Source organism: Notolepis coatsorum, assembly GCF_963971535.1.
Source record: "Notolepis coatsorum genome assembly, contig: SCAFFOLD_364, whole genome shotgun sequence".
In the NCBI taxonomy this organism is placed as follows: domain Eukaryota; kingdom Metazoa; phylum Chordata; class Actinopteri; order Aulopiformes; family Paralepididae; genus Notolepis; species Notolepis coatsorum.
In genome coordinates this window covers 58352-81017 of record NW_028173304.1, presented here as the reverse complement: position 1 = coordinate 81017, position 22666 = coordinate 58352, and the positions used below count along the sequence as shown (strand labels likewise).

General features: G+C 47.3%; 1 pseudogene across 1 annotated transcript in view; it reads left to right on the top strand.

Moving 5' to 3' along the window:
• Positions 1–334: 334 nt before the first annotated feature.
• Positions 335–22666, top strand: part of LOC311247817 (coiled-coil domain-containing protein 57-like) — a 29709-nt pseudogene continuing 7377 nt past the window's right edge. The window contains exons 1-6 of the transcript XR_014621016.1: positions 335–504; positions 2540–2662; positions 6643–6786; positions 8454–8562; positions 12456–12557; positions 15025–15182. The product of XR_014621016.1 is annotated as a coiled-coil domain-containing protein 57-like (transcript). The remainder of the gene's footprint in view (positions 505–2539; positions 2663–6642; positions 6787–8453; positions 8563–12455; positions 12558–15024; positions 15183–22666) is intronic.

Below are 22666 nucleotides of genomic sequence, written 5' to 3'. Positions count from 1 at the left end.
TCCAATCCCCACCCACCAGCTTTCCCACCCCTAAGCCAAGCTGGTAGCAACGCCGAGAGCTGGGCTCGAACCCAGCATCTCCTGTGTCACTTAGCCGCCTACAGATAATGTTTGTCTAAAATACATCTTCCAGGGCGTGCTCCAGTAGCACACCATATAGCGCGCTGAGTCGCGAAGCGGTCGTCCCGGTTCGCTTCCCACAACACCCGGTGACCATTTGCCGCATGTCTTCCCTACTTCTCCTTCCGTTCTCCCTCTCTCCTCTGTCGGTCATGCGTGGCCAGAAAAAGCTGTAAACATGCTAAAATAAATCTTTAAAATACATCTTCCAGGTATGATCCCAGGTCTCATGCAGTCAGACGGTGACCCCGTGATGGTGACAGCACACCTCCTGGACGCTCAGCTGGTCAACAAGGAGAGAGAATGGAAAGAGCTGCAGCATCTCCGGGTTCAGCAGCTGGAGGCTTCGTACCGAGAGGCCCAGGAGGAGCTCACCCCCCTCAGGTAGCCCCCCCCCCCCCCCAGGAGCAGCTCACCCCCCTCAGGTAGCCCCCCCCCCCCCAGGAGCAGCTCACCCCCCTCAGGTAGCCCCCCCCCCAGGAGCAGCTCACCCCCCTCAGGTAGCCCCCAGGAGCAGCTCACCCCCTCAGGTAGCCCCCCCCAGAGCAGCTCACCCCCCTCGGTAGCCCCCCAGGAGCAGCTCACCCCCCTCAGGTAGCCCCCCCAGGAGCAGCTCACCCCCTCAGGTAGCCCCCCCAGGAGCAGCTCACCCCCCTCAGGTAGCCCCCCCCAGGAGCAGCTCACCCCCCTCAGGTAGCCCCCCAGGAGCAGCTCACCCCCCTCAGGTAGCCCCCCAGGAGCAGCTCACCCCCCTCAGGTAGCCCCCCAGGAGCAGCTCACCCCCCTCAGGTAGCCCCCCAGGAGCAGCTCACCCCCCTCAGGTAGCCCCCCAGGAGCAGCTCACCCCCCTCAGGTAGCCCCCCCAGGAGCAGCTCACCCCCCTCAGGTAGCCCCCAGGAGCAGCTCACCCCCCTCAGGTAGCCCCCCCCCAGGAGCAGCTCACCCCCTCAGGTAGCCCCCCAGGAGCAGCTCACCCCCCTCAGGTAGCCCCCCCAGGAGCAGCTCACCCCCTCAGGTAGCCCCCCAGGAGCAGCTCACCCCCCTCAGGTAGCCCCCCAGGAGCAGCTCACCCCCCTCAGGTAGCCCCCCAGGAGCAGCTCACCCCCCTCAGGTAGCCCCCCAGGAGCAGCTCACCCCCCTCAGGTAGCCCCCCCAGGAGCAGCTCACCCCCCTCAGGTAGCCCCCCCAGGAGCAGCTCACCCCCCTCAGGTAGCCCCCCCAGGAGCAGCTCACCCCCCTCAGGTAGCCCCCCCAGGAGCAGCTCACCCCCCTCAGGTAGCCCTCCCAGGAGCAGCTCACCCCCCTCAGGTAGCCCCCCAGGAGCAGCTCACCCCCCTCAGGTAGCCCCCCCAGGAGCAGCTCACCCCCCCCAGGTAGCCCCCCAGGAGCAGCTCCCAGAGACATCTATTGTAGGCGCCTGCAGGGGTTTTCCACGGTTATGATGACAATCCTGGAAAAGTTATGGAATTTGAAAACCTGTTTTCCAGCCGCCTGGAAATGATTAGGAAAAATAGGAAATACTAGGGATGTCCGATATTATCGGCCTACCGATATTATTGGCCGATATCGGCATTAAAATGTGATATCGGAAAATATCGGTATCGGTTTTCAATATTTTTTTTTTTTTTTTTTTTTTTTTTACATTTATTTAACCTTTATTTACCCAGGCAAGCAAGTAAGAACAAATTCTGATTTAATTTATTGTCAAAAGTATGCATAATGTTGTGTTAATTCCACAACAAGAGATATGTAATGTTAATTACCTGAAATTATTCAATTTTTTGGGGGGGAAACCCTGCATATATCGGTATCGGTTGATATCGGTTGATATCGGTATCGGAAATTAAGAGTTGGACAATATCGGTATATCGGTATCGGTAAAAAAGCCAATATCAAGCATCCCTAGGAAATACCCATAGACTTTTGGTCATATGTAGATTTTTTTAAATATTTCCAACCTCTAGCCACAGTAAAGCTTTCATAACAAGTTACAAATATGTCATAGCAGTTGGAAAGAATGCACGTTTACGCTGCACTACTTTTATTGCCTTTTATACCTATTCTTATGTCTGCAATTTATGCATTGTTTTTTATTCCGTCAATTGTGTGCTGATTTTATGCCTATGTTAATTTTATACGAATTGCTGTGTGGGGCACTCTGGTGGACTGCAGTCCATCGTGTGTGAAAAGTGCTATACAGATAGGATATCTATAGGAATCCTGTAGGGTGCATTAGTTGGACACGGGTTGTATTAAAGATCCATTTCTCACCCTTTATTGATATCGGTACAGGCCATGTAGTTCAGTCCTGCAGTGGGAGGATGAATGGGTTGATAATATGCGGCCCTGGTGTTAGTTCTACTGGGGTTGAGTGATAACTGAGTGTCACAGTCACGACGACTCCGCTCTCCTCACTCAGGCAACGCTTCCAGCAGCTGAGGGAGGACTTCCGCTTCAACCTGACGGTGCTCGCGGAGCGGGACGGAGAGCTGGAGAGATACGACGCCGCGGCCGTCAAGGCTCAGAGCACAGAGAGAGCCAGGTAACAGATGGTTCACTCACTCACTCACACACTGTGTTCCATGGTCCTGCTCCCAGTCCTATCTGACTTCTTTCAGTTCCTTTTTTTTTTTTTTTTTTTTTATTATTGATTTTCACCATACAAACAATATCTTGACTTCGCCTTCTGCTGTACAAATTGCATCAATTGTTAATAATTATTACTTAACTTAAACGTTGCAGTGCAGAAGTACCATTACATGCATGAGGACCCATACAGTCAATAACATCCTATACTTATTTTTTTTTCTAGACAAACAATAACAAGAAATAATAGATAACAAAATTATATGTTATGGTACCTCTCCAATACATCTGCATTTACCATAAAGTAAACAAATAACAAAATAATATGTTGGGGTGCATCTTCCTGATACTCTCCTCCATTTACACAAGTTTCACTTAACAATTATCCCGAATGATCATTTCTATATACCTTAAACAAATGAAGATCGCAACGGTGTAATGTACATTATCCATCTTTCCCATTTCTTCCGAAACGTATCCTGTTGCAACCTAAAAGAAAAGGTAATTCTTTCAGTTCCAGGCTTTCTTTCTGCTCAAACGATTTCTACCCCCCCCCCCCCGTCAGGAGCAATTGTTTCATTTTCAGTTTTGGATATAGTCTTGTTTTATAGTCATTTATTCAACTGTAAATGTGTGGAATGAAGCACTGCAGAATAGTTGGGCAGGATACTTTTGCGAAGCAAGAGTTCACCATGGTAATACATAATATTGCCATACATAATATATACAAATTATGAAATTACCAAATGATAACAGTAACAGCCAACCACCGTGACTGTCCTGTTTGAATACTATCGAAATACCACCTAATTACCACACATAATACAATTTAAATGTCACAGATTACTACCAAAATACCATGCAATACAACCTAAATAAATAGCACACGTAATACCACCTAAATATGCTATCCCCGAGAATGCTATCCCCGTTGTGATTGATCAGTATTGATCAGTGGCTTCGTTCAGCAGTGAAGAGTTCACCTTAAAGCTGCCGGTGGCCTGGAGGATAGAGTGACACAGAGGCAGAGATAGATAGATATAGATAGAGATCTTTATTGATAATGAAACATATATACAAGTATACACTGTAAAAAAAAAAAAAAATCACGGGAAATTCACTATTATTTTACAGATTACTTTTGTTTTTCTACTTTAAGTGTAAATGCCATAAAAAATACAGTAAAATGACCTTTTATCAAAATATTAGGGGCGCTCCAGTAGCGTGCTGAGTCGCGAATCGGTCGTCCCGGGTTCGCTTCCCAGTCCCGGTGACCATTTTGCCGCATGTCTTCCCTACTTCTCCTCCCGTTCTCCCTCTCTCCCTCTATCGGTCCTGCGTGGCCAGAAAAAGCTGTAAAAATGCTAAAAGAAATCTTAAAAAAAATAATAATAATAATATTAACCATTAAATAAAGGTTGCAATCTGTAAATGTAATGTATGTACACCGCATAAACTTCAAAACACTACTCCTTACCTTCAAAGCCCTCCACAGCCTGCCCCCCCCCCTACCTGACTGATCTCCTTCTTCCTTACCGCCCCACCCGTTCCCTCCGGTCCTCCTCCACTGCCTCCCTCACTGTCCCGACATCCAAACTCAAAAACGTTGGTGATGATCGGGCTTTTTCTCGCACTGCACCCCGACTCTGGAACTCCCTCCCCCAGTCCATCAGAGACTCCCCTCCACTCTCCACCTTCAAAGCTCGCCTCAAAACCCACCTATTCTCCCTTGCCTTCAACCCCCCCACCTATAATTATTATTATTATTATTATTTGATTTTACTGTAATTTGACAGTAAGTATTTGGCAACCGTTGATGCCAGACATTTACCGTTTTCTTGCAGATTTTTTCCCTACAGTGTACATATAAGGCCCACCATTAGCAAAAGGATAAAAAAAACACAATAAAGCTTACAGCTTAGAGCCACGAGGTCGTTCTGATGTGTACTGAGTTCACACAGGGATATATATATATATATATATTTAGTACAAAGAAAAGGAGAAGGCACGTGGACACTAATGAATACGATTAGATTCGATTAGATTCAAATGTATTGTCATCAATCATACGGCACAAGTACAGTACAACGAAAAGAGGTTTGGCATCCAACCAGAGTGCAAATAGAACAGTAAACTGCAATAGTAATATACAATGTACAGGTGATAAAATTGGGTATAAAATATATAAATGAGTACTAGTGAGTAATAGTGCTAATCAGATGTATGTACAGAGGTGTGATATTAATATGTACAGTGATACAGGTATAAAGACAGTATGGTAGTACAGGTATGTACAGACAGATGTGGGTAGATATCTATATGGTAAGAATAAATATATATATATACTAGGGATGCTTGATATTGGCTTTTTCACCGATACCGATATACCGATATTGTCCAACTCTTAATTTCCGATACCGATATCAACCGATATCAACCGATACCGATATATGCAGGGTTTCCTCCCCCAAAAAACAGAATAATTTCAGGTAATTAACATTACATATCTCTTGTTGTGGAATTAACACAACATTATGCATACTTTTGACAATAAATAAAATCTGAATTTGTTCTTACTTGCTTGCCTGGGTAAATAAAGGTTCTAGAAATGTAAAAAAAAAAAAAAAAATCTTTTTTTTTGAAAACCAATACCGATATTTTCTGATATCACATTTTTATGCCGATATCGGCCGATAATATCGGTAGGCCGATAATATCGGACATCCCTAATATATACGGTATATACAGCATTATTGTTCATGCTATCATACAGAGTTATATGGGTTATTTGCAGGTGTACAAGTAGGTTATATTATAGGAGGATTATATGCAGGTATATTCAGACACATATGGATATATATCTCTATTGGATATATATCTATTGGATTCTACCCACAGATGCTGATCCCAGTGCAGAATATATAAAAAAAAAAAAAAACGACAGATGTACCTTGTTACTCTGGTTCACTGCCACACGGCAACGTTGAATCATAATGTCATCGAGGTACAATAAGAACAGAGTGGTGCTAAATGTGAACACACACAAAGGTCAGAGTGAAATGTCACACGGACACAAGTCACATACCTTACTTTACTGTATCCCCCTGTGGGACGACCACTCCGTCCTAACACACGTATCCGCTTCAAGGCCCTCGACCTGGCATACCGTGCGGCAAAGGGAACCGCTCCCGCCTACCTCTGGTCAATGGTCTCTAACTACACACCCTCAAGACCCCTACGCTCTGCATCTTCTAACTACACACCCTCAAGACCCCTACGCTCTGCATCTTCTAACTACACACCCTCAAGACCCCTACGCTCTGCATCTTCTAACTACACACCCTCAAGACCCCTACGCTCTGCATCTTCTAACTACACACCCTCAAGACCCCTACGCTCTGCATCTTCTAACTACACACCCTCAAGACCCCTACGCTCTGCATCTTCTAACTACACACCCTCAAGACCCCTACGCTCTGCATCTTCTGGCCGCCTCAGACCTACTCCTATCCGAGCTCCGGGAGGGTCATCAAGGAGAAGCCGCCTATTCTCAGTCCTTGCTCCACAATGGTGGAATGAACTACCCACCCCAGTTAGGACAGCCGAAACACGTCCAATCTTTCGCCGTCGACTAAAGACGCACTGCTTCAACCAGTATCTGAAATGATAATAATATATAATATAAAAAAAAAATAATAATCTAACCCTGACTAACCTTACTGTCATGCACTTGTCCTAATAAACTAACCTACACTGTAGCACTCAACACTTTGATGAACATTGTTACTCAGCTGATAGAGTCGTGCCCTTCCTTCCTGATGGCTTGTCGTACAGAACTTGTAAGTCGCTTTGGATAAAAGCGTTCAGCTAAATGACTAAATGTAAATGTAAAATGTAAAACACACTACTTGATAATACCACTGTGGTCGTCCCCAGACAGGAGGAGGTGAGCCAGCTTCGCATCCAGGTGGCCAAGCTGGCGGAGCAGAGAAACACGGGGGCCAAGGAGAGAGAGGAGGACCGGAGACGCAGCCAGTATAGAGCTGCGGAGCACAGAGCGCAGCTGGAGAAGCTGCAGGGGTGAGGATAGTGGGGGGGGGGGTCGTGGGGAGCTCAACGGTTGGAGCCTGTATAGCACTCACACACTTCCATGGTCTTTGGGGTTTTCCCCATTCCCACTGGAGCCACCCATACCAACACTGTACTGTGTACATTTAACGTTACTCTAAGGCAGCGGTTCCCAAACATTTTTGGCCGTGTATTATTATTATTATTAAAACGTACATTTTTTATTAAAACGTACATTTTTTATTAAAACGTACATTTTTTATTAAAACGTACATTTTTTATTAAAACGTTTCTTGAATTTCATGATTTACACAGTGAAAATCCCCATTTGAAATAATGTATATTAGTTATATTTATTAAGCACACAAAAAAATATTGTTTGGTTCCTGTTGGTTGTCAGTTAAGGCCATGAGTAGGCAGGGAATTTATTTTATTTAATTTCTTATTTTATCTCTTCCCACGGTGACTATGGATAGGGAATTTCTTTATTTAATTAAAATGTTCACGACAACATGGATGCATGTACTCTGCCAACATGTTTAATATCCATAATACTAAAGGTTTGACTAAGATTTTGATGAAATTTTATTGTAAAAAAAAAAAAAAAAATTTATCTACCACCATTAGCCTTTTCATGTCACGCACCACCTAGAGGGCGCTGGCGCACCACAAGGGGTGCGCGCACCACAGTTTGGGAACCACTGCTCTAAGGCACTTTGGGTAAAACTGTGTATGTCCACCAAATGCCACGTTATATTATATTATGTGAGGAATGGATGGATGGAAGGATGTATGGCAGAGGGCACATCCACGAGCGCTCTCTGTAATACAGTTATAGCGTTGAACTTGGGTCTCCAAAGGTAAAAATTACCACGTCATCATCAACCAGGTATATGAAGTGTTTGACGTACTGTATGCCGTTTTTACACGATTTCACCGTTTTAGCATCGGTGGGTCCGTTATGCTCAGTTAGCGAAGCCAGATGGGGTTCAACTTCAGAGTGTCTGTTTTAATTAATCAACAACATCAACATGGTGCTAATGAACAAGAATGGACTCCCAAGGTCCAGGCACGCGCGCATGCCTCCTTCCACTGACTCAAAGACCGAGTGCGTGACAACAACAACAATGTGATGAGTCTTAAGTTTGTGCATTTGGAGGGCGGCTGGGTGGGCGTAGCGGAGATTGCGCTCGTCACCAATGCAAGAGACTCCGGTCTCGACTCCCCGAGTCAGCGTTGCCTGCGGCTTGGGCCAGTCGTCATACTATCTCAATTGGCAGAGGTATAGCGGGTGGAAAGTCGATGGGTGGGGATTGGACGTTGTGGACAGCGACTCCTACAGGTCGGTTGGGTGACGCCTGCACAGCAGAGACAGGAAGTATCGGGGGCAGCGTGAGTCCGCGCTGTCTGGTGAAAAGATGCGACAGGCTGCCTCCTCGTGTACCGGAGGGGGACACGTGATGCAAGGCTTCTATCCTCACTACAGCCGACCAGTGGGGGAGGCATAGTCTAGCAACGTTCGAGACAGGGGAGGGGAGAATTGAAGGGGAGAATTGGCGACGTGAAATTGGGATGGGAGAAAAATAGAAAAAATAAGGAGGAAAAGTGGACCAAAAAAAAAAGTTTGTGCATTTGGTAAATGGTGCATTTTTTTTTACATTTGTGTTTGTGTGCGTTAGCTCTATGGCCGGGGACATTCAGAAGCAAAGGCAGGAGTACGAGAAGATGAAACGGGATCTACAGCGTCGGGTGCTGGAGGTGGAGGGAGAGTTGGCGCTGCAGAGACAGGTAGAACACACACACACACACACACACACACACACACACACACACACACACACACACACACACACACACACACACACACCATACCTGGGGCAAATATTATTAGCAAATAATGAGGTTGTTTTAACCTGCCATAGTGCCAGAAGCACTATGGACAGGGCCGGATTAACGACCGGGCCGTTAGGGCCGCGGCCCGTGGGCCTCTAGTGACGAGGGGCCTCCAAATTTTTCTTTTTTTGGAGATCGATGTCATACTGTGACACTGAAATGAAAAAATATTTCATCAACTAAAATATTTAGTCAACAAAAATATTTCATCAAATATAAAATATACAGTACGTCACACCCCGCGCCTCTCCCTGCCGTCTGCAAGTGGCTAATATTGAGTTTCCGACCCCCCAGTAAGCTAACCATGGATAAATCCAAAAAAAAGGAAAGTCTGAGGAAAATAGAGGGTTTAATTCAGCGTGGACACAGATTAATTTGCTTTCACGACTAACAATGCAGGCTTACCTGTAGCCTATGCCTGATATGTGGTGCGAAATTTGCCAACAACGATTACTGTAATTTTGATTACTGTAGTTTGCCTGGTATGTAGCCTTGGTTGGTGGCTGCCCCACCAATGTTTTACATATAAAAACGCCACTGTGCGTGCGTGCACGTGTGTGTGTGTGTGTGGGGGCCTCCACAAGAGTCTGGCCCAGAGGCCTCTGAATTCTTAATCTGGCCTTGACTATGGAAGATTGGATGCCCTGTAGCCTTGAGCGGTAACTGCACCGTGTTTGAATATGGCGGATAAGAGAAAACGGTGACAAAGAAAGGCATTTGTTTAAGCAAGATAACTTTGGACACCGCTTTACATTTGTGTCGTTGACATCTAGAAATTAAACCATAGTCTTTTTTTACGGACTCTGTGGCGCTGGTGGTACCCGAATAGATCAGCGTATATATGGACAATAGCCAACAGCTAACAAAACACACATACTACTGTATATGGACAGGTTTAATTACAGCCTTTCACATCATGTGTGAAATCATCATCATCACATCACATCATCACATGTGGGCCTGTTTCCACCTGGCAGCAAGATCCCATCTGGGTGATCCGATCACAAGTGAATCGCTCTAAAATTACATCCAAGACACATTGAGGACACACTGAGAGAGACGATCATCAAATTCTGCTTGCAGTGTGTACGCAAAATAAAATGTGCCGCCTACTACTCATCAACCGTGCACCACCTCCTCTGGGCCCTTGTGAACCTTATCAAAGTTAGCGGGTGGGAAGTCGATGGGTGGTAATCTGGACGTTGTGGACAGCGACTCCTACAGGTCGGTTGGGGGGGACGCCTGCACAGCAGAGACAGGATGTAGCGGGGGTAGTAGTGTGAGCCTCCCACACGTTACTCCTCGCCAATGAGAGTCCGCGCTGGCAGGTGAAAAGATGTGACAGGCTGCCTCCTCGTGTACTGGAGGGGACACGTGATGCAAGGCTTCTATCCTCACTACAAACCGGCCAGTGGGGGGGGCATATGTGAGCAACGTTCAAGACAGGGGAGGGGAGAATTGGCACAGCGGGTAATTGGGTTGGGAGAAAAATAGAAAAAGAGGAGAAAAAGTGGATAAAAAAAATATATTGTGCATGCTGGCTTCATCCACAATGTCAGCATGTCTCTAAACGCCCATATAGGCTATATTAGGGCTGCCGATTTAATTATTTAAAAAAACATTTAAATCTTTATGTTATCAAAATCCTTGCCATGCTTCTTCAGCGGCCCCATGCCTGAGAGAGAGAGAGAGAGAGAGAGAGAGAGAGAGAGAGAGAGAGAGAGAGAGAGAGAGAGAGAGAGAGAGAGAGAGAGAGAGAGAGAGAGAGAGAGAGAGAGAGAGAGAGAGAGAGAGAGAGAGAGAGAGAGAGAGAGAGAGAGAGAGAGAGAGAGAGAGAGAGAGAGAGAGAGAGAGAGAGAGAGAGAGAGAGAGAGAGAGAGAGAGAGAGAGAGAGAGAGAGAGAGAGAGAGAGAGAGAGAGAGAGAGAGAGAGAGAGAGAGAGAGAGAGAGAGAGAGAAAAAGGTGCGCAATGTTGATCAGCACTGAGAATCATAACTGGGCCACTGCGTGCACTCTTATGACATCATCTAAGTGTTTATGTGCCCATAGAGCGCGGGGGAAGCGAGACAAGTGGTCACAAGTGGTCACCGGAGACGCATGGAGACGCATTCTAATGTCAGGTGTGGTCTGACTGTCATACTGTACTGAGAGCTGCATACTTGTGTGATCAGACCATGCAGATCGGTGCTTAATGCCAGGTGGAAACCGGGCCTGCTGGGATATTATCCATCGTCGGCCGGGTGGCACCTACTCAGCGTGGGCCGTCCGCCTGCGAATAACTGGAAGGCCAGCCAGACATTTTTAGGGATCAGCCTTTAGACCTTTAGAATGAACCCAAGACAAAAGACCACCAAATATGACCCGCTTGAATGACAACAAGGTCACTGTGTGTGTGTGTGTGTGTGTGTGTGTGTGTGTGTGTGTGTGTGTGTGTGTGTGTGTGTGTGTGTGTGTGTGTGTGTGTGTGTGTGTGTGTGTGTGTGTGTGTGTGTGTGTGTGTGTGTGTGTGTGTGTGTGTGTGTGTGTGTGTGTGTGTGTGTGTGTGTGTGTGTGTGTGTGTGTGTGTGTGTGTGTGTGTGTGAGACCCTGCGCTGGTGATCACACACACACACACACACACACACACACACACACACACGCACACACATACACACACACACACACACAGATCACATGAAAAAAGATCAAATGAAATTAAAGATCAAACATATTAATGTAGCAAATCATACACATGCCAGAAAATGCATTCATTCATTAAAGATGCTGTAAGTGGTATTTTATTAACTGTTAACATCTTGACTGATATAGAGTGTCTGGTCAGTATCGTGGGTCTTCCAGTCCCTCCTGCTCTGCAGTAAAGACAAAAATACATTTCCTGGTATCCCTTCTCACTTTATCCAAGAAAGAAATCTTACCAAGCCAAATTAGCTTACTGCACTGGCAGATTATTTTACTAGATTCAAGCACATCTTTTATTTCTTATTTTGGTCAGACAATCTTTGCAAGTTTGGAGTTCTCTCTCCTGATAAAGTGGGAACGGGATACCAGAATAATCTTTTTCTGTTTACTGCAGAGCGGAGGGACTGGGAGACCCGTGTTACTGACCAGACACACTTGAAATGTGTTATTTTAACATGTAGATCACTTATTTTAAGTACAAATAAATAATACCACTTACAGCTCCTTTAATATGTTTACCTACCTATTCTAATGTTTACACTTGTTGTTTTGGGTAAGAAATAACTGTTAACAAGAATAGGGTACAGAAGAGAGGGACACTGCACATTCACACTACAGCAGATTGAAGTATGGATCTAAGTATGGAAGTTAATAGATTTGAAAGTGTTTTCCTTTTTTTGTGATCACATCTTCTATTTATTAAGGATAAACATACGAAAACAAGTAGCATTCACTTTTCTCGAAAATTAAAAACGAAGAACAAATAACAATTTAAAATATAAATAAAGACTACATAAGTAGAAAGAAAGGGGAACAACACACTGAGAACCACCACCCCCCCCCCTCAACTGCACTGCCAGTGCATTGCTATCAGCTTAGCTGCTGTCAGCCCAGCAAGAAGAGTTCATGTTTCCATAAGTGACAACACCACATTAGAAAGAAGGTCATTCAGAATTAATTAACACATTGGGCAAAGGATGGATATTAATCTCAAACAATCCGGAAAGTTTTGCTGCAACCGACACCCAGAAACCAGCGCTCAGTCTGTTCTCTCTCTCTCGTCACCAGGAGATGACAAATCTGTTCTCCTCTCTCTCTCTCGTCACCAGGAGATGACAGCGGACTTTGACAATGAGCTCCGGCTGCGGGAACACGAGTTCAACCTGAGGCTGGATGAGATGAGAGCTGTCGTGCTGTCTCATGAGCTCAGAGTGAGTATGTGTGTGTGTTTATGTGAGCCCTCGTGCTGTCTCATGAGCTCAGAGTGAGTATGTGTGTGTGTGTTTATGTGAGCCCTCGTGCTGTCTCATGAGCTCAGAGTGAGTATGTGTGTGTGTTTATGTGAGCCCTCGTGCTGTCCCATGAGCTCAGAGTGAGTATGTGTGTGTGTTTATGTGAGCCCTCGTGCTGTCTCATGAGCTCAGAGTGAGTATGTGTGTGTGTTTATGTGAGCCCTCGTGCTGTCTCATGAGCTCAGAGTGAGTATGTGTGTGTGTTTATGTGAGCCCTCGTGCTGTCTCATGAGCTCAGAGTGAGTATGTGTGTGTGTTTATGTGAGCCCTTGTGCTGTCTCATGAGCTCAGAGTGAGTATGTGTGTGTGTTTATGTGAGCCATCATGCTGTCTCATGAGCTCAGAGTGAGTATGTGTGTGTGTTTATGTGAGCCCTCGTGCTGTCTCATGAGCTCAGAGTGAGTATGTGTGTGTGTTTATGTGAGCCGTCGTGCTGTCTCATGAGCTCAGAGTGAGTAGTATGTTTTTGTGAGCCTTCTCGGCCACTGATTGTGTGTGTGTGTGATCTTTGGGGGTGATAATAATAAACTTTATTTGTATAGCACCTTTCATATAAGAATTGTAGCTCAAAATGCTTCACATCAGTAAAAAAGACAAAATTGGCAGATCAATGCATAAAGTGCATATAAAATAAGTATAAAACAAGCACAAAATAGATAGCAGCCAAATAGACAAGGTCAAGGTAAGGCATAGAGTATTAAATCACATAGCTCGACTAAATTGGGATGGGAGAAAAACACAGAAAAACAGGAGGAGAAAAAAAGTGGATAAAAAAAGAATAGACAGTAGACAGAGTCTACAATAGTGCAGTGCAATAAAATAGTTAGTAAATAATGTCACCCTAAGAATAGAACATTTATTCAAAAGTGATCACTTTCGAGGAGCATTTCCCGGACCTCATTAGGAAAAGGGAAGTAATATAAGTCAATGCAATGCAATGCAAATAAAATAGCTTGTTTATGATGAATTGAAAATGGGGGACCCTGATGTAAACAAGACGAAAGTCTTTCTCTGGTCTGCATCCCCTTAACAATTGTGTGTATTGAGCTGTACTGTATTGTACCCATTCTGCAATCTGGTAATAAAGTTTTCAATCAATCAATCAATCAATCAATCAATCAATCAATCAAAACCGGCTACCGCCACCAAGCTACATCAACTCACACAGAACGCAGCAGCCCGTCTGATCTGTCAATCTACCAAAGTCAGCCCACGTCACCCCACTTCTCAGAGAGCTACCTTTTTACCTTCGTACTTTGACTATTATGCACTTTGCTACTAAGGAATCTACCTATCTGCCTATATTACTACCTACTATGCTAATATGTCTTTACTATTATGCACTCAAGACTGTAGCGCTCACGGGCGTCCGGGTAGCGCAGCGGACTAAGCGTCTGTCTACCACCGCAGAGACAGTGGGATCGAATCCGGCTGTCAGCGGTGCCTCCGGCTTGGTCGGCGGTCCATACTAACACAATTGGCAGTGTTAGCGGGTGGGAAACCCGGCGAGGGTGGGTCCTGGTCGTTGTAAAAACAGCGACTCCTACAGTTCGGTCGGGGCGCCTGCACAGCAAGGGAAGGATCTGGGAGAGGTAGTGTGAACCTTCCACACGTTACACTCCCCCAGTGAGAGTCCGCGCTGCCAGGTTAAAAGAAGCGGTGGGCTGGGTACACATGTGTCGGAGGAAGCATGTGATTATAGTCTCCGCCCTCCCAGACCGACGGTAGGGGGTAGAGTGCGCAACGACCAGGAAGGGGAGTGGGAATTGGCATAACGACTAACATTGGGAGGGGAGAAAAACGGAAAAAGGAGGGGGAAAAAGATCATAAAAAAATTTTAATTAAAAAAAGACTGTAGCACTGGGGCGGCTACGTGGCGTAGTGGGCAAGGCGCTCGCCATGAATGTGGAGACGCTGGGCTCGCCTGTTCGAGCCCAGCGCTCCACATTGCTTTCAGTTTAGCTGGTCGTTCATACTAATACACATTGGGCGTATTAGGGGGTGGGAAACTGATGGGTGGCGATCGGGCGTTGTGGACAGCGACTCCTACAGGTCGGTTGGTGCGCCTGCGCAGTAGAATCAGGAAGTGTCAGGGGCAGCGTGAGCCTCCCACGCGTTACTCCTCACCACTGAGAGATCGAGCTGCGCAGGTGAAAAGATGCGACGGCTGTTACCTCGAGTACCGGAGGGGACTTGTGCTATGTATGACTTAGTCCACATTGCAGCCGGCTTGTGGGAGGCAAGAAACAGCGTTCGTGACAGGGGAGGGTTGAATTGGATGATACGAAATTGGGATGGGAGAAAATATATAGAAAATGGGAGAAAAAGTGGATAAAAAAAAAAAGACTGTAGCACTCAAGTTGGTGTGCGGGCGCCCCTCCTCCAGGTGAAGCTGCTCTCCAAGGAGACGGAGGTCCACTCCCAGGCTCAGCTCCAGGCGGTGGAGGCTCTGAGGGCCTCGGAGGAGCTGGGTCAGCAGGCCCAGGCCCGGCTGCAGCGCAGAGACTGGGAGATCAAGGACGTCACCGCCGTCAAGGACAGCAGGTTAGGTGATTCATGTGTGGAGTATAGTAGCCTGCCACGCCAGACCCATGGAGCGATACGCATGCATAAAACTTGAGAGACTTAAATAAATCAAATCAAATCAAATGTATTTGTAAGGCCCGACAACACACGTTAATGTCCCCGTGGGCCGGAACACGTCTTCTTTAAACAAGTCAAGAAGAAACATCACAATAAGTCAAGAACAGAACAAGAACACCATAAGGTCCAAACATTTTTAAATAAATGCTAAATAAATCAATGCAACACTCCCAGACATACCCCACGCGAAGGTAAGGAACAACTCACTAAAACCTAGCAATAGGAAAAAATGCTCCACAGGCAGTGTGGAGGAGAGAAACCTTAGAAGGGCCGTTCAAGGGGGGATCTCCCTTCTTAGATGTCGGTGATAGTAGTTGTAACTGAGGGGTACAATTCCCTGACTGTATTAATCAAGTATTGATATCATTAAATCACTACCGTCTTGTACATTACTGGCCAATACCGTACAAAGGTATATTAGATGACAACACTTCCACAATAACAGGTTTCCACTCAAATACTCATTTAGAATATTTATTACATCAAAATAGTATTACATTATATACTTTGTTCACTTTAGATGCGCTTATAAGGCAAAGAATGTGCAGGCAAATCAATAATGAATATTAAGTAATTAGATCTAGGGATATTCTGGGAAGGGGGGGTGTACTACCGGTTGTAAGCCAGCAGGGGGGGGCAATGCTCTATGAAAGTCAATGGTCCACGGAGGCGATATCACCCTTGTGTCAGCGGGGAATGCAGCCTGGTCCCAGGGTGCGTGCCGCGTAGGTGAAAGCCGTGGAGTCTCTGGTACGACAGAGACGGGCTTGAGTGATGGTCTCACGGGCAGGTGTAGATCCCACAGTAGCGGGGTAGACGGTTCTCTGTTCCAGCAGCTTGGTCAAAGCAATGAAGAATAATAATCCTTGCCGGAAAGTGGCACTGCTGGCGGGGTGTAAATCCTCCGTGGTGCGCGGTAGTAGGTATCCTCCGGTGCGTGGTAGTGCACGGTTGAACTTGACGTTACTATCCTTATTAGCACGCGGCAATAAATGCTCTATGTAGACGCACAATTACTCACTTCACGTGGTCTTTGACTCGTAATGAAGGCTTTACTAATAAATAGAGAACGATACGTTAAACCAACGTACTAGGATAACACGAGGCTCTATCTTGGGGCAATGCGAGCCCTACTCTGCACCACACGTTGCGTAGTGGGTGAGGCTTTACTCGGTAACTGAACCAGACTGAACTGAAGGCGAACTGAAAAGGAAGTTCTGTATTTGCTGGTCATATTTATACGTACGGTGGACAAATAGTGCCATTCGTATTTTGGTAGCCGTATTCATGGGCAGAAGCTGGGCATGTACAGACATATCTCGTCGGTACCTTTGAAGTCAGCTCTAGGGGGTAAGGCAGTGGCGCCAGGGGATCGCTTCCAATAGGAGAACGAATATTATGGTCTGTCCTGTAGACTAAAGGGATATTCCGTATATATGTACAAAGAATATACAAGGGATATCAAACGATATACAAATATTATACATGGGATCTCAGGCAATAAATATATATATTCGGTTTAATCTGACCCTTTGTAACAGCCGCCCCCTAATTAGTCCCACCTAATTAGCTAAGCAGAGACAGATTAACCGCACTGTCCACTACTCAATGTCTGTGAGGGGTCGGGCAGTTCACAAAGTCAGGGGTCATGGTCGTCATTAGGCGAGTCGGGGAGCCTTGGCGACTCTATCAGCCTCGCCACGGGTCGGTTGTAGATCCGCCCTTGGCCGAGCACTTCTGCCACTCTGACCTTTCCGTCGGCACCAGTGGTCACTTTGCTTACGCGGCCGGCCGGCCACGCAGCTCGGGGTGGTGACTGGTCTATGGTCATGACGACTGGACGGGATGAAGGGGGGCTTAGGAGGAAGCGGGCCTGAGACTGCTTTGATCTGTGCTTGGCTGTGCTTTCTCCTCCTCCGTCTGTTTCTCTTGTTCGCTCTGTACCCCGTGTGAGGAGGGGCCGGTCCCGGCCGCCCCGTCAAGGAGTCGCTTGGGGTGCTGGGTTCGAGGTCAGCTACGTCTGGAGCGCAGCTGAGGGGGGTGGAGTTCCGAACTCCCTCTGGTACCCACGGTTCTCTCACGGGCCTCTCGCTTAATGTCAATAGCCTCTGCTGTACGGGGGAGAGGCCGGTGTCTTCTTCTGTCGCTCTGGAGTGGAGGCAGCTAATGGCTGCTGTTCGGTTGAGAGATTTAGCGAGGGGGCCTTGTAGTGTCCACCCTAGGCGGGTCTCGACTGCTGCAGGACAGCCTCGGGTTCCGGTATGGACCCGGTCTATCGGGACGATGAGGTCTGCATGGTCGGAGCCTATCAGCAGGGTCGGGGTGGCGCCGTCTATGAGCGGGATAGGTAGTTGACGCAGGTGCACGTATTTATCCATCAGCTGTGGGATGGGGTAGGTGTACTGTGATAGTACTATTTCTTGGCTGGTGAAAGCATTTGTAATCCTATACCGTCGCTCTGGCTGCCCGCTTGCTGCGATAGTGAAGGAGACATTCTCGCCCTTTATCGTCTTTAAATCTCTTCTTATTGTCCGAATCGTCATTTGGTTCTCGCTCCCCCGCAGTCCCAGCTGGGCCGCAGCGGACGCGAGCAGAAGGGTCTTCTCTGACCCGTCATCAAGGACGGCGTAAGTGTCCATGACTTTGTCCTCGTGGCTCAGGAGCACCCTGACCACTTTGAGGAGCACACGGGGGGTCCCGCTATGCTGGGGGTCTATGTGGAGCACTCCTGTCTCGGGTGGTGACGTAGACTCTATATGGTGCGAGTCGCACCTTGACTCCCAGTGTCTGCCGTAGCAGTTGGGACACCAGGGAGCGGTCTGGTGGAACTTTGGTTCTGGTGCCACCGCCTCGGCATGGTACATCACCGCGACGGGCCCACTCGGTTGTCCTGGCTGACGCTTGTTGATGTCATGCAGGACCTCCAGGTGGGTGCCACCGCACCTGCTGCACTTCTTTTTCAAGCGGCACTCAGCTGCTAGGTGGCTGCGCGCGCAGCGGAAGCAGCGGCGGTGGTCCTTGACCCACTGGCTCACATCATCCGTGGTCAGCTTCTTGAAATCTTCGCACTGATAGAGCCGATGTTCTCCCTCACAGTACTGGCACTCAATCTTCCACTGGTCCTCTTTCGTCGAGGGGGTGTTGTGGTTCTGGTGCTGCGGTACTGATTCGGCTTGGTGCATAACAGTCACCGATCTTCTTCCATCATTTATTCTCCTGGGTCCCTCTCTGGAGCTTGGCGTGCTCCGCCCGAACGTATCCAGTCGTAAGCTGCTGACTTCTCTCGCCAGGAAGTCGGCTAGATCAAGGAGGGATGGTTCGGGGCCGTTGGGATCCCGGTAGTCTCTCTGCCGCCTAAAACGCTCTTGTCTTGCGGGTGGCAGCTTCTCCAAAATCCTCTCGACGTTAGAGTTGGCGTATAGCTAACCATAAGACAAACGGTGAAGCACAACTACACAAAAATCCAAAACAAAATCAAAGACGACCTTGATAGATGGGCAAAACTTAAGAACACAGTACAAGCACGGATATCAATAGTTAAGATGGATGTACTACCTAAAATCAACTTCTTCTGTTCAATGCTACCGTTACCCCCTCCAGAGGGTTACTGGAAAAGATTACACTCCTCCACATACAAATTTATTTGGAATAACAAACCACCACGTATAAAAAGATCCACCGCACAGAGAAATAAAGCAGATGGTGGCATGGCATTTCCAGATTTTTTCCTATATTTTAAGGCGTACTCATTAAGTCCATTGACAACATGGTTTGACTCCCAAGCATTAGCATCTTGGAGGAAAATAGAAGAAAACATAGTAGCCCCACATAGACTGAAGGACATAGCACACACTAAACTACCAATCAAGCACTGTGAACGAAAATTTGGCCCCATAATTACTCATGCGATCCGGATATGGCGTGAATCACAAAAAAAAAATCCTAACCCACAAGAATGGCACAACCATACTCCCTTATTCAATAACAATGCTCTCTTAATTGGAAAACGACCTATAAGATTCCCTATATGGGAAAAGCAAGGCATACACTCATTAGGGGATATTTTTAACAAACAGGGTTTTTGTAGTGATAAAGAAATACGCAAAAAATTTAATCTCACCAAGTCCACATGGCTTTTTCACAAACAGTTAGAGCTATGTTTGAAGTCTCACGGTGTTCCATTAGACAGACCAATTGAACACCACAGATACCACAAATTCTTCTACTCAAGAGAGACATCGAGAGGTTTTGTTTCAGAATTTTATCATCAATTACTAACGTCCTCGTATGAAACCCTCCAACTTGACTCTGTCTGGAGGAGGGATATACCAGACCTGGAAAATGACTTTGATTGGCAAGGAGCCTGGGCAAATGTCCGACTTACATCAAGGAACCCGGATCATCAACAAATCAATCTTAACTATATTCACAGGACATACTTGACTCCTATAAGACTGTGCCGAATGGGGCTCAAACAAGATTCCAAATGCACCCAATGTACAAATGGGGACGAAGGGACATTTATGCACATGTATTGGGACTGCTCACCAGTTAAGGCATTCTGGAAAGATGTGACCCAACAAATATCAAAACTCGTATCTTGGAATATACCTGTACACCCCTCGGTATTGCTGTTGAATGATGTTTTTGAGTTTGCAGTGAATCCACAGCTAAAGAGATTGGTTTTATCGGGTATCACAGTAGCCAAAAAGCTGATCGCATCACGCTGGTTTCAACCGGAAAAAATGTGCCGTAAAGTTTGGTTTCTTACATATCTCGATGTAATTTACCATGAAATATCTACAGCAAGAATTCTGGGTCTCAATGAATCCAAAATGTCAATGTGGTTAGAAGTGGTGGAGAGAATAAAAGCTAGCTTATAATGGTAGTGTCTGGTTAGGTGCGAGGGATAGTGGAGGTACTTCTCAAGGTGGGGTCCGGGAGGGGGGGTTTCGAGCTGAGCATATGTATGTAGGGTTTTTTTTAGATAACAGGTATTATGGGTATATCTTATATAAAACAACTAACCAAAATGTGATCTCATTGGATGTGCCCTGACAATTAATGCTTGTATATCTTATCGTGTGTTGTCATGTTTGTTTATATGTTTGTTTTAAAAAAGAATAAAAAAATAAAATACAAAAAAAAAAGAGTTGGCGTATAGCTCATGCATGCCCTTTTCCCGTTGCGCTCCCAGCATCCCTACCAGGGACTGCACTTTGATTGACAGGTCGTCTAATGAGCGATTGTCTGTTGCTGGGGGTAGGCGATCAATATGCCTTATCTCTTGGATTACGTAATCCCATATACGTCCATATCTCTGGTCCAGCGCTGCAAGGGCCGCTGTGTATGGGGTCGTAGAGGTAGCATAGGCTAGCGCTATATTGTGCGCCCGGGGCACTTTCAGGTGCTGCAGTAATATTGCATACTTGTGGCGTTCATCAGCGACATCCACCATCATTGTCTCTAAGCACATCCGGAGCTCCGTATACTGTGCTCGATTCTCATGGGTGAAGTCTGGAATCGTCGGTGTGCCAATGTATGATGTCATGGATGACTGGCACATCGGTGAGCGTTGGGGGAGAGGCCTCCTAGGCGAGTCTCCTCCTGCGTGTCGTCTTGGGCTGGTACTCGGTGGGTACCGAAGGTCGGGTGCCCAGGTGCTGTTCCTCGGGGCTGACGGTGCGTCAAACTCACCCGTGAGTTGAGTCGGGGGTTTGTAGCGCAGGGCCTCGGGGCTGACTTCTGGGCTGTACTGGACCTCCTGGTCCTGAGTACGTTGCTGCTGGTCGGGGCTGTACTGGGCCTCCTGGGCCAGAGCACGTTGCTGCTGGTCGGCTTGACACTCCTCCTCCTCCTCCTCCTCCTCTCCCTCTGCTAGGACCTGGAGTCTTCTGTTCAGTCTCTCTGCGTGGTCCGGTTCTTCCCGGTTGCTGGGTCTCGTATGGACCGGCCGGGGAGGGGGTTCGGAGACGTGGACAGGATCCTCCTGTAGGCGGGGTCCCGGGTCGCTTCGTCGGGTAGGGGAATGTGTCCTAGACCCATGTCTTGACGATCTCTGGGAGCTCCGTGCGGAGTGAGGGGGTGTCGCCATGGCAACCAGTTTGTCCATCAGCTCCGCCTGCAGCCGGTCGCGCTCTGCCTCGCGCCGGGCATGGGCTGCGTCGCGCGCTGCTTCGCGCTGGGCATTGGCGATGTCGCGCTGCGCATTGGCGCTGGCCTGGGCAGCGTCGCGCTGTGCGTTGGCGACGTCGCGCTGGGCATTGGCGCTGGCATGGGCGGCGTGGAGCTGTGCATTTGCGACGTCGGCGCGGCTTCTCTCGATGTTCTCTTCTGTCTGGAGGCGTCTGGTCTCCAGTCTTATTCGGTCGTCTTCGCTCCTTTGTTGCGCCTGGAAGCGCTCTCGCTCACCTGCGAAATGTTCGCGCTCGCACGTCTGTTGCGCTTGAAGTCGATCGCGTTCGGTGGAGGCTGCCAGGGTGACGATGAGTGCTTGCGCCAGCATCTTGTCCGCCTCGCTGGGGGAAGACGCCGTTCGGGGCGATCGGCTCCCGGCAGTACTTGTTGGAGATCCGTTCTCCTGTTGCGTACCGAGGAGATCCGTCTCCTGGGTGCGCGTCTCTTTAGGGTTGTCTTCCTCCCGGAGCTGATCGGGGACTATTTCTTCGGTATTGTCTGGGGGTAAAGTCGTGTCAGTTCCCTCCTGGTCCCCACCGTGAGCTTGGTCAGTTACATTAGAACCCACTAGGGCATCTGTGGTCGGGGTAGCCTGGTTGTTAGGGTCGGACATAATTTTACTTTCTACTTTTTCCGCGTTTAACTTCCCTTTAAAGCTAGGTATTGGACTGACAGAGTATGCCTCTAGATAGGGAGGTGGCTGCCGTCTGCGCTGCGGGCGATCTAGCTTAGGAGAACCGTTTGTGGAGTGTTCGTCATCGGCCATGTCAATATTAATATTATATTAATATTACGCTAATTATTCTCCGGCTCGAAGGACCAATTGTAACTGAGGGGTACAATTCCCTGACTGTATTAATCAAGTATTGATATCATTAAATCACTACCGTCTTGTACATTACTGGCCAATACAGTACAAAGGTATATTAGATGACAACACTTCCACAATAACAGGTTTCCACTCAAATACTCATTTAGAATATTTATTACATCAAAATAGTATTACATTATATACTTTGTTCACTTTAGATGCGCTTATAAGGCAAAGAATGTGCAGGCAAATCAATAATGAATATTAAGTAATTAGATCTAGGGATATTCTGGGAAGGGGGGGTGTACTACCGGTTGTAAGCCAGCAGGGGGGGGCAATGCTCTATGAAAGTCAATGGCCCACGGAGGCGATATCACCCTTGTGTCAGCGGGGAATG